Source organism: Thamnophis elegans, chromosome 6, assembly GCF_009769535.1.
Source record: "Thamnophis elegans isolate rThaEle1 chromosome 6, rThaEle1.pri, whole genome shotgun sequence".
NCBI classification, from domain to species: domain Eukaryota; kingdom Metazoa; phylum Chordata; class Lepidosauria; order Squamata; family Colubridae; genus Thamnophis; species Thamnophis elegans.
The window spans coordinates 84953451-84966449 of record NC_045546.1 but is presented as its reverse complement, the minus strand read 5'-3'; positions in this window follow the sequence as shown (position 1 = coordinate 84966449).

The window sequence follows — 12999 nt, the reverse complement described above, 5'->3', positions numbered from 1 at the left end:
TTTGGGGCAAAGCTACTCTCTCTATTAGTTGTATTCTACAAAGAGATACGAGAGGAAGTTAACACCGAGTAGCCAGAAACATGTACTTCTGGGGCAACTTTGTACTGGGATCTACAGAGGGATAAGGGATTAGCAAAAATCATGTGAGTTTATTTGGAAAAAAAACAAGAGGCAACAAAATATGCAATGGAATACCTACATTCTGCATTATTCTTAATTTGTAATATAAATAACAATGTTTCTACATTTTAAGAGTTAGATCAGAGTTGCTATTATAGAAAAAAAAGTAACTAAAGGGATGGGAGAGGATGGAAACAATGGAAGAAAGAAGGGGAAGAATTAATATATTAGCAAAAACTATTATTTTTTTTCCTCCCCTAATCCTTCAGAATGGCTTTCAGTGTATATCTTTCTCTGCTTCTAATTTAAGAAATGTGACTTTATTGTAGCATAAAACTTTTCCTTGGTGTCATTGGTTGAAATGGTTATGCCAATGTAGAAGAAAGTTTACCTTGGAATTTTCAAAATAAAACAAATACAGCAAATCAGCTGAGTGCTTTCCTCCTATGAAAGATTTAGAGGAAGTGGAGCAAATCTGAGCAGCATACATATACTGCATCTTATCCTGCCTTTTTTTTTTAGCACAAGGGATAAGAATATTTTGTGCTTGTATAGGTTTGCAATGAGTTGGGGGTATTTCTTGGCACTGTACTGTGAAATGCTGAGACCTACTGGGGGAATGCAAGACTCAAGTTGCTGATGGCTGAACTCTACTAATAAAAAAGCATTAACTGGTACCTGTTGATGCATCTGGATATAGATTCAGAAGAGGCTGCAGCTGGGATAAAAGATGGGGAGGAAAAGAGAAAGTCTCGGAAACAGGCACAATAAAAAATGGTGAAGTTTGAGGTTTTGGCTCAGAAACATCCCCTTTTAAATGAAACCAGGGTTTTCATTCAAAAACTGAGGCCAAACATCTGGGGAGAAAGGAATCAGAAGACTGAAAATAATAATTTGGAAATTTAAGGGTGAAAGCAGAGGAAAGGATAATAATAAACACACAGGAAGGAAGTAAAATTGAAGTTTGGTTAACATCTGGCAAATCTAATAAAGGAAGAGCCAACAAAAGGGGCTGCATTAGGCAATCATTTGCTTACCAACAACTTTCAAGTTGCTGACTAGTGTGGTAGTTGATTCAGTTCAGATGAAAAGAAGCAGAAAGGAAACCACCCGAACAGCATAGAAACAACAAACAACTTTAATGTAGCATAGCTTGATTACAAGAAAGCATTTGACTCCCTGCCACATAATTGGATAAATAAGTGCCTAGAAATAACAGGTGTCAGTAGAAACATCAGAAGCTTTGTGCTGAGATCAATGGCACAGTGGAAGAGACAGTTCTTGGATCCAATGATCGGGAGAGAATAATATCAAGAGAAGAATCTTTCAAGAAGACTCACTATCATCACTACTCTTTGCCAATTCACTGTCTGTCAACGATATGACACAAGTCAGGTCATGGCTATCAAACATCAGAAACATCTGCCAAGCTATCCTACCATCTTTATAAGGATGATATGAGGCTGTATGGAAAAACATCAGCTGCAATCGAATCCCTGCTCAACACTGCAGTATATGCAGCCAAGATATTGCAGTGGAGTTTAGACTGTGCAGATGTGCTACCTTCAACATCAACAGAGGAAAAATAATAAAAACTGAAGGAATTTATATGCCCTACGGAAATAGCATCAAGAGATGGACGAAGATGATCACGACAAATACCTGGGCATCCTTCAAGCTAACAATTTAAATTGAGAGTTGAATACAGAAGACAGAAACAATTGGAAACAATTTATTATTTGGAAATACAAGCCAATGTATAGTCAATACTTGAAAAATACAGAAGGAAAAGCTGATTAAAAAAAATAAAGTTGGTTAAGGTCAGGAGTGTTAAAGAAAGAGACTAAAGGTTTTATTTTAGCAGCTCAAGGACAAGCTTTGTCAATTAATTGCATGAAGGTGAAAGTTCAGCATGTAAGAAATAACAAGCAAAGGCTGCCTTTGTGTAAGAGGGATGAAACAATTGCCATTTGGTGCAGCAAAATTTAATAAATTGACCAAAGCGGTGTCATGACCAAATAGTAAGAATTATTCATTGGGAAATTTGTCAGAGGTTTAGATTTGAATGTAAGAAAAACTACTGAGATTATCAAATTGAGAAGGTTTTGGAAATAAATGGGCTAAGATCTTAGGGGATTTTAAAATTCAAACAGAGAGGCATCTTGTTCATAATGTGACTGATATAACAGTTATGGAAAAGAAGAAAGTCTGGGTCATTGATGTTGCTATACTGGATGATGCTAGGATTAAGGAAAAACAATTGGAAAAAAAAATATAAGATGCCGGGATTTGTAAATGAAAGCTTATGGAAAAAGAATTCCATTGTTATATCACTTGGAACTCTTGGAGCAATTCTTAAAGGATTTCCCTGAAATCTGGAAATATTGAATTTATCAGCCCTGAACACCCTAATTTTATATATTAAAAAGGCCATCCTACTTTGTACTGTCTATATTCTTAGACAATACCTTAATAATTCTTAGGTTCTTAGTTAGGACTTGAATTATTATGTATTCAGCAGTCAACTAATCTGGCAGTAGATTACTGATACATACCGTATTTTTCGGAGTATAAGACCCACCTTCCCCCCCCCAAAAAAGAGAGTGAAAATCTGGGTGCATCTTATACACTGAACACAGCAATTTTGGCCTCCCGAAACTCCACTCCTTCACAAAAATGGATGTGCAGAGGCAGTGGTGGGATTCAAATAATTGAACAACCGGTTCTCTGCCCTAATGACCAGCTGGATAGGTGGGGCTTGGTGGTCATGTGACCGTGTGGGCATGGCCAACTCAACATCACTCACGTCAATGGGTGCTTTGTCTTAGCTGTTTCAATGTAATCAGGGTTATCCAGAGAGGCAGTTTCTGTAAGCAGGACAATAGACATTAGACTAGAAACACCAGAATAGTTTCCTTCCTGCCTTCCTTACAGGATTAGCCCTGTAAAGTAGGAAAAAAACAAAAGGACTTTTTATCCAACAACCAGTTCTTCGAACTGCTTAGAAAGTTAACAACTGGTTCTCCCAAATAGGTGCGAAGTGGCTGAATCCCACCACTGTGCAGAGAGTTTGAGAGGCCTGCAGAGTGCTCCTGGGGGCCAAAATGGGTGAAAATGGGCTGTTTTTTGCTCATTTTTGCCCCCCAGCCCCTAGGAGCACTTTACAAGCCTCCTAAAGGCTATTCATGCCCATTTATTGGGCAAAAAACCAGGCCTACTGTTGCAAAAAACAGGCCGTTTTTTGCTTGTTTTTGTAACTCCCCTCCCCCAGCCCAGGAGCATTTTGCAGGCCATTCAAACACTCTGCATACCCTGTTTTTCACACAAAAAAATTAGGCGGGCAGAGGGTTTGGGAGGTCTGCAGAGTGCAAAAACTTTTTTTTTTAATTTGCCTCTTCAAAATCTTGGTGCGTCTTATACTCTGGATTGTCTTATACTCCAAAAATATGGTAAATATGAAATGTGCCTTGTGACAAAACTATAAGCAACTTGCACCACTCAAAGTCATGAAGGGTAGTTTTTAAACATATTTAACAAGAGCAAAAAATCCAAGAATATAAAGATAAATATCAAATCAGTAAAAATACAATAGAACAATTTAAATGCTCTGGAAAAGAGAAATGTTTGGATCCATGTACAAATAAATGCATATACACCAGAGGTGGGTTCCTACCAGTTCGCACCTATTCAGTAGAACCGGTTCGTCAAATCTACTGAACCGGTTAGAAGAGGTTCCACCAGTGGACCTGGAAAGCAGGCCACACCTATAGAAGAGGTTCCAAAAATTTTGGAAACCCACCACTGATACACACACACACACACAAACACACTCTATATGCATAATATTATCCTGGATGGATCTTATACTTTTTAAAATCAGGTGTTCCATTTCTATGCAATAAAACCAGAGTTTATTCTGCTGGATGGCTATTTGGAAAAAAAAAACTTTGAGTCTGAACTTCCGCCTTATCACTTGTAATATGTATTCTGATGAAGCAAGAAATATCAAATAGACTAACACCCATTTGCTGTGAGATACACTATGTAGATGCCCCAATTCTGCTCTTGGTACAGTCTTTTTATGACCTTTTCAAGCAGCAATAAAAGGAAATAGAATTGTGTATAACAAAGGTGGTAATGGGAGAAAATCACAATTCAGCTTTAAGAGAGGTGTATATTGGAAAAATGCATTTGAATTTCCCATGTTTCTGAATTTTAACTTTGCTGGGTGTGGAAAAAGACAAACTTGTAGGAAATTTTTTTTTTTTTGACAACATTGCCAATAAAAGGCAAAACAAAACAATATTTTCTCTTACTTTTTCATTGCATATAATTCCAGGAAATGTGATACAGAAATAAAGTAACTTTTTTTTTAAAGAAAGAATGATGTTGCGCAAAATGAAGCACAGCTCAGCAAGGCTAATTGACTGTGAAATGATTTCCCAAATACTGTGTTGGGAATTTGTGACATCTTATCTTTTTAATGGGGTTAGGGAGAATACAATCTGAAACAGACCCTTTTTCAGACTGAGGCAAAAAGGAGGGGGAAAAAATCAAGGACAGTATGGAACAAGCATTTGAAAGGCAGTTAATTCCTCAGGTTTCATATGGAGAGGACATAAAATCATAATTTGGCTCAGCCACAGAGCACAGTGTCTCAATGGTCTCAAAACACGGTGGCTGTGGTCTCAAAACAAATAGACCAGCCAACCAAAAATACTGGAAATAAAATTAAAGCATCTTTTTCCTTTATTAAATGAAAGGATGTGGAATGCTAGAAAATGCTAGAAAAAGATGTCTGCTGAGCCCCCAACTCTGGGCTTCTCCCAATTCTCTGTAATTCATTTGTTTTCTTTAGCACTGTGCTGCTAAATTTAGCAGACACCAAGATGGTTTCTGCTAAATAAACATTAAAAAGAAAACCCTCCATGATGAGGCAGAGAGATGGTACCAGATTTATTCAAAACATTTGTGTTCTGTCACCCCTTCCTCGCTCGTTAACAGACGACAGGCAGACAAACTTAAAAGGAAATAACTTTATCAGTCCTCGGCTCACGCTGGCTGCGAGCCCAAAAATAAACATAAATAAAGTCTCTGGCAAGAAGATAACAGAATGTAAAACAAAACTCTTACAAAGCAATTCACTTCTCCAAGTGTCTCCTTGAATCAGGGTTACAGAAACCAAATCACTTCTCCAAGTGTCTCTCACAAACAAACCACGACCGATGAATGATGAACGTTGACTCCTGCAACCAGGACGTGGCACTATCAGTTCTTTTATCACCAGAAGACAACACTAACGAGCCCCAGCTGCATTGTTAATCTTGCATCCTGACTCAACTCACAGCAAACTTCTGCTGAGTCACAACACATTTGTATAGCTGCCCATCTTAAAACCAAACTTCAGGCAGCTTATAACCCAGCAATAAAAAAACCCAGATATAACAATAAAAGGAAACATAATCATGCTTCACTGATGCTACCGACTACCAAATTCTTACCATGCTCCGACCTCTCCTAATCTTTGCTGAAATCAAAGTAGCCGTTAGAATCAGGTCACCCCAATCACAATGTCTTGGGATACAAAGGGAAGAAAAGGATGAAATAGATCCTTAATTTTACCACCCACTCCACCTCATTGTTACTCACCTCTTATACAGGGAAATTGTGCAAAGACTGTGAGTTGTGCCCCTGAACTACCTTTATATTAGCAACTGGTGCATTTTATGGGGGCGGGGGAAGTCACAACCCCATCAACTTCAAGAGGAAACGTAATAATTTTGTAAAAAGCTCTTTCCTTTTTCATCCCTTCAGTGTAGCTATTTGGCCCAGGCATTTTCCCTGCCGCTATGGTTGTTATTGCTAAATCTTTATTGTGTTCCATCCCCAAACAACTCAGCATAATCTGCTCCTCCCCCTAGAATTGAAAGAAATACAATTGAAAGTCCCTGCTGCAATTTATATGAAATTTGATACACCATCCTCCACAAGAGCACTCGCTTTTCTATAAAATTCATCCAACTGTACAATCAATCAGCAAGTGAGCTACACTGGCAGACTATACGAAAGCATGAAAGGAGGATAAATATATATATATATTGGGAAATGTATTTCTTAATTTAATACAGAAGTGCACACTTTCATTTCATCCCAAGAAGTATACTTAACCTTAGGAAAGCATTCTTGGGCTTTGTTCTCAAAAGTAACAAGTAGGGTCAGGATAAAACTTAATTTGATTTTTATCTTTTGTACATTTCAATTTAATTAAAATGAATCTGATTACTCTTCAGTCTTGTATTTAGCAATTTCCCCCTTTTGTTACATTAAAAAAATACAATTTAGCAACAGGTGTTAATGGTCTCTGTGCTCAAGGCTTTGGAGAGCATCTTATAGCATCGTATAGCCCCAAGGCCTCAGATTGTATAGCTCTGGTGTATTAATATGTGATCAATGAACTCTGGAACAAGATAAGCGGCTTTCTAACATCACAAAACCCAAATTCAGCTATCTAAGCTCAATAATGAAATTGCTTTAGAGTGCTGAAAACTGAAATGTCAGGCTAGATGAGAAGAAAGTTGATAATCTAATGCTAAACCTTGTGCAATACTGGAAAGGAAGTGCAGTTATTTGGTCTCCCCTCAATGATGAATCTTGATAGAGAAACTGTGGTCAGCAAATCTGGATTCTGCTTTTGTTCCTCTTTAAATTACAGCAGGAATCTTCTCTATTGCGGTGCTTCTGGATGTGTTGTGAGGCCATAATGCCTTGGAAATAGTGAAAATTATATTGCAATGTATAATATCAGCTTTTTTTCCCATCCTCATTAATGCTTCCATTAGATGGTTTGAGATTCAGAAGTGTCAAAGCCCTTATTCTACAGCACACCAAACTATTCTTGCAAGTCGTGAAGCTCTCCTGTTAAATTGTTGTTAAGGCTATTGAGCATGCTCATGTTCGTAAGATGAATATAGATTATGGTGAACAATAAACAAGGGGCAGATGGGAACCTAATAAGGAGCAAGGATATAGATTAAGAATTATCTTTAGAATTCTTGGTGAGTTTGTGATCATGGTTCCTTCTAGATCAGTGTTTCTCAACCTTGTCAACTTAAAGATGTCTGGACTTCAATGCGAATGCTGGCTGGGGAATTCTGGGAGTTGAAGTCCAGACATCTTCAAGTTGACAAGGTTGAGAAACACTGTTCTAGATAGTGTCTTATTTGCAGTGCATCTTGTTAGTCCATATCAGAAGTTTTTCAATTTCAATTTTCAATTTAATAAAATTTGTATGCCACCCACTCCCTTGGGACTCTGGGCAGCTTACAGGCAAGGTAAAAAAAAAGGATTTAAAAAATTAAGATAAAAAATGCAATTATTAAAATTACACACCATCCATTCTGTCTAAGTGGGGCTGGATATTGATCAACAGCCCCAGGCCTGGTGGAACAGCCAGGTCTTGGTGGCTTTACGGAAGGCCGGGAGAGTGGTAAGGGTCTGGATCTCCATGGGTAGATCGTTCCACAGGGCCGGCGCAGCTACAGAGAAGGCCCTCCTCCAGGGAGCCGCCAGCTGGCATTGTCCGGTCGACGGCACCCGGAGGAGGCCAAACCTGTGCGATCTTATTGGTCGTTGGGAGGTAAGTGGCAGGAGGCGTTCTCTCATGTAGCCAGGTCCTAAACCATTATAGGGCTTTAAAAGTAACAACTAGCACCTTGAAGTGCATCCGGAGACCAATGGGGAGCCAGTGCAGCTCGCGGAGGATGGGTGTAACATGGGTGTATCTAGGTACACCCAATATCGCTCGTGCGGCTGCATTCTGGACCAACTGCAGTCTTTGAACACTCTTCAGGGGCAGCCTAGTAGCATGATAAATATAATTTATGATAAAGGAAAGAAAGAGAGAAAACAAATAAAACATTACTGCAGCTACTATCAGATTACCTGCCAACTGCCAATTCACAGCATTGCAGATGGCAATCCTGAGTACACTTCTTAGGGAACAGATGGCTGATATACTCATGAGACAAGGAAGTCTAGGAAGTGCAGCATCATGGGAAATGTCAAGGGATTAGCTTAACCTGCTTGGAGTGAACTGAGGTCTTACAAGTCCCACTGTCCAAGTCTCCTCCTTTCTTAGTACATCTTAAATGAAGAGGGATATTCCCTGACTTGAATATATATTTTTATAGCTAGGCACAATAGTGTACGTGGTATGTGGTAGTTCAGACAGTGACGTGCGGTCAGCTTTAGTCCTGATGAGGCACTTTTTAGACTTGTGGACTTCAACTCCCAGAATTCCACAGCCAGGCATGCTCAGTTCCGATTTAAAGCGACAGCATTTTTCCCCCTTGCAAAATAAGTTTTCCCATTCTTTTTCTTCTCCCTCCCCCTCCTTCCTCCCTATCTTCCTCCCTTCCCCCTCTCTCAAACAGACACACGCACACTGAGAACTTCGATCCCTCTCTCATTCACTCACTCTCAAACACAAACACAGAAGTTGGATTGGATATATTTTCCAAAGGCTTGAAAGCAGCTCCTCTGCCATACCTCCCCTTCCCCTGCTACCTTCCGATCAAACTTTTTGAATTCCTCCCCCCTCCCCACACGCACCTTTTCCAGCTGTTTCAGAGGCGATTTCAACTCTGCTTCTCCCAGCCCTGCCCTCCCCTCTTGAAAAGCCAGAGCTCTGAAGTCAGACTGAGCTAGTTGCTCCCAGAGAACTCTAAAAAGCCTCTAAAAATGCCCTCTACAGGAGGCGAGAGAATACGTGCCTCATTTGCATAAGAAATTCTTCGCTTGTTAACCCTTGCTTAACTCTTAAAAGGCGAAAAATTCCTTATGCAAAAGAGGCCCCTAGTTCTCTGGCCTCCTCCTAGTTAATACTGAGAGCAGACACCAAGCCACTGTGACTTGAAATCTGGTAGCAACTACCCTGGCTTTAATTATTTTAAGAAAATTATTTAAAATCCTTTCCTTTCCCTGAGGAGACTGGTGAGGCCCCGCCTCCCTTGCCTCTAGTGACTGCACGTCCCTGAGTTCAGATGAATCAATATTTAAGGTTCCATCTACTAGCATATTAATATTAACTCAAAAACTCTTAGATAAGCAGCTCTATTTGGTTCCAGGTTGTCAGCTCTCAGATGAACCACTGAAAACAACGGGCCTTATATCTGTATAAACAATCCAGCATAAATCATCTACTAAAGCTGCAAAATAGATCTAAGACTGTCTCTGATTCCAAAGCATTTTGATTAATATTTCAGTACTGTCTAGTGATGTAAACATAGTATTAATCAATGAATATCTAAGAAAAGATAAAGGCATAAATTTTTGTCAAACATTTCTGGGAAAGGTAGTTGAGAAGGGAGCAGCAATTCCAGAAACATCTGGACGATACTCGTTATCTGGATATTTTCAACTGGGGTTTCATCTGTAATGTTCACTGACACTGTTTTGATTGCTTTGATGGATGACTTATGCCACAAAATAGATTGGAAGAGAATGGAAAACAGTGGAACAGCTAATTCTCCAGGACTCTTGATAGGTTTGGTGATTGCTGCGTCCTTTTAGATCATGGGTAGTCAACCTTTTTATACCTACCGCCCAGTTTTGTATCTCTGTTAGTAGTAAAATTTTCTAACCGCCCACCGGTTCCACAGTAATGGTGATTTTATGAAAACCTAATGAAAATGTTTTTAAATAATGCTATGACATTTTTTTTTAAAGTCAATTATTTTTTTTCCAAAAAGGAAAGTGCTTCAGTATCGGACAAAACCCCTACCACCCACCATGAAAGCTGGAATGCCCACAAGTGGGCGGTAGGGACCAGGTTAACTACCACTGTTTTAGATAATGTCTTCTTTGCAGTTGTCAGTTCACTTCAGAGTATGATGCTACAGGACAGAGGTGGGTTCCTACCGGTTTGGCCGAGTAGGTAGTAATTCGGACTGCCGTGCCCCCAAACTGGTTCCAAACTGGAGGGCCAGAGATGGAGGCTATGCGTCCATCCTGGTTCTCCTTGACCTCTCAGCGGCTTTCGATACCATCGACCATGGTATCCTTCTGCGACGACTGCGGGAGGTGGGAGTGGGAGGCACTGTTCTGCGGTGGTTCTCCTCCTACCTCTCGGACAGGTCGCAGTCGGTGTTGGTCGGGGGGCAGAGATCGTCCCTGAGGCCCCTAACATGTGGGGTACCTCAGGGTTCGGTCCTATCCCCCCTACTATTTAACATATACATGAAACCGCTGGGCGAGATCATTCGGAGGCACGGGATAAAATACCATCAATATGCGGACGATACGCAATTGTATCTGTCCGCCCCGTGCCAACTCAATGAAGCGGTGGACGTGATGAACCAGGGTTTGGAGGCCGTTAAGAACTGGATGAGTGCTAACAAACTGGTACTCAACCCGGATAAGACCGAGTGGCTGTTGTGCTTCCCCCCCAATAATTTGGCTAATACACCAACGCTTAGGCTGGGGGGTCAAATTTTATACCCCTCAGATAGGGTCCGCAACTTAGGAGTCCTCCTGGATCCACAGCTGACTTTTGATCACCAGCTGTCGGCTGTGACCAGGGGGGCATTTGCCCAGGTTCGCCTGGTCCGCCAGTTGCGGCCCTACCTAGACCGGGGGGCTCTCACAACAGTCACTCGAGCCCTTGTGATCTCTAGACTGGAATACTGCAATGGGCTCTACATGGGGTTGCCCCTGAGGTGCATCCGGCGACTACAGCTAGTCCAAAATGCAGCCGCGCGAGTGATAGTGGGCGCACCGCGGTTCGCCCACGTTACACCTGTCCTCCGCGAGCTGCACTGGCTACCTGTTGGTCTCCGGGTGCGCTTCAGGATACTGATGACCATCTTTAAAGCACTCCATGGTAGTGGATCTGGGTACTTGAGAGACCGCCTTCTGCCGATTACCTCCCTAAATCGACCAATTAGATCGCACAGATTGGGCCTCCTCCGAATTCCATCTGCCAGTCAATGTCGACTGGCGACCACACGGAGGAGAGCCTTTTCTGTTGCTGCCCCGACCCTGTGGAACGAGCTCCCCATGGAGATCCGTACCCTCACCACTATCCAGACCTTCCGCGCAGCCCTCAAGATCTGGCTCTCCCAGCAGGCCTGGGGATAGGTTCTAATTACCCGCCCGAGTGTTTGATTGCTGAATGAAAGTTGTGTTTTATTATTTTTTCTTTGTGCACATATTGTTTGTTTCTGACCTTGCACCCCCCTCCCCTGTGGTTGTAAGCCGCCCTGAGTCCCCTCAGGGAAAAGGGCGGCATATAAATCCCAATAAACCTAAACCTAAACCTAAACCTATTGTTCGCGGCACCAGCTTGTTTTTTGATTCTGTGCATGCAAATTTTTTTATTGCATGCCGAATCAGCAGTAATGGCGTAGCAACCAGTGGTGGGTTCCGGATCCCGTTGCAACTGATACGGTGCAATGGAGCCAGCCATCCACCACATGAACGCGTGGAGCACATGCGCACAATGTGTGCATGTGTACTTACCACCCGTGATGCTCCAGCTGCTCAGTGGAGCATTGCACAGGCACTGTACGTTCCGTGCACATGCGTGGAAGCCCTGAACACCTCAGATACAGGTAAGGAGCGCGGCCCTCCAGAGCACTGTACCAGAACGGTACCTGGTGCTCCCAGCGGGCACCAGTACACCCATACCGGGGTGTACCGGTCGCATCCCACCACTGGTAGCAACCCACCCCCGCTAGAGGACCATTGATCATCACTTTGATTACTAACTTGTGTCTTCCCACAGAGTTCCGTTTTGTCCCACATATTGTTTGACAACGGCATGAAACTTCCGGGGAAGGTCATAAAAATCTTAGGAATTGGATGGCATCAATATGCTTTGTGTATTCTACCATCCAGTCCCAAGGAAGCAGTCCGTGTCATCAAGCGTTGTCTACACAATTCAAATGTTCAGATTTGTTGTTTCTGTAAAAAAAAACATTTATTGCATTACAATTCTTTAATAACTTTTCATATGGCAATTATAGTGTTATGTTTATCTTTAATAGGAAAAGGGACATGTCTCTTTAAGGGAAAAAAAAAGTGGTTGCTTGTTTTATGGCATTGCGCATGTCAAATACTTTAATGAGCTCCCAAGAGATTTTCAAAATAGAAGTATTATTTCGCATAACCAGAACCGTAGCACTCAAGTGGTCTTTTACCAGGTCTGTGTCTCTTCCTGTTCTTTCTTCTTGTCAAGTAGAAATGCAGGTATATGCAAATTATTTTTTGGGGAAATAGTTTTTCAATGGCTGAAGCTATTTGCAATTTCATTATCTCAAACTCAAGAGATCTCTAGATTTCATCCACATTAAAACAATGCAAAGGGTAAGGTAGAGTAGAGTTAATGGAAGAAGGAAGGCAAATACTGCCGTATAATTAGCTTCTCAGGTAACGCTCTGTTTAAAAATAGCCAGTATCTTATATTCAAATGCCATAGGTAAGTAAAACCTTATCACGCTATCTTAGGGCTAAAGTAAGCCATGTGCAAATTGCTTTAGTTCCCAATTTGATTTACTTAATTGTAGGCAGAGAGTCACTCTTTGTAAATTAACACAACCTCATCTAGGTTTAGAGAAGTATTTTTTCTTTTCTCTTACTCCTTAGTTTTTGTTCAATTTTATTTTACTTGATTATTTCCTTATGCATTTATTTGATAAGCAAGCTCAGGTGCTGGTGCTGCTGGGGAGTTAAAATTCAAACCTGCATATGGAAGGAAGACAATCATAAAAACCAGTTGGGCAGAAAGTATAAATGAGATGCCTCTCACTCAATGACCCCCTTAAGCTGTGCAGTGATCGTATCCAGAACACTTTATGCTTACAATAAAGTATTGCAAATGTT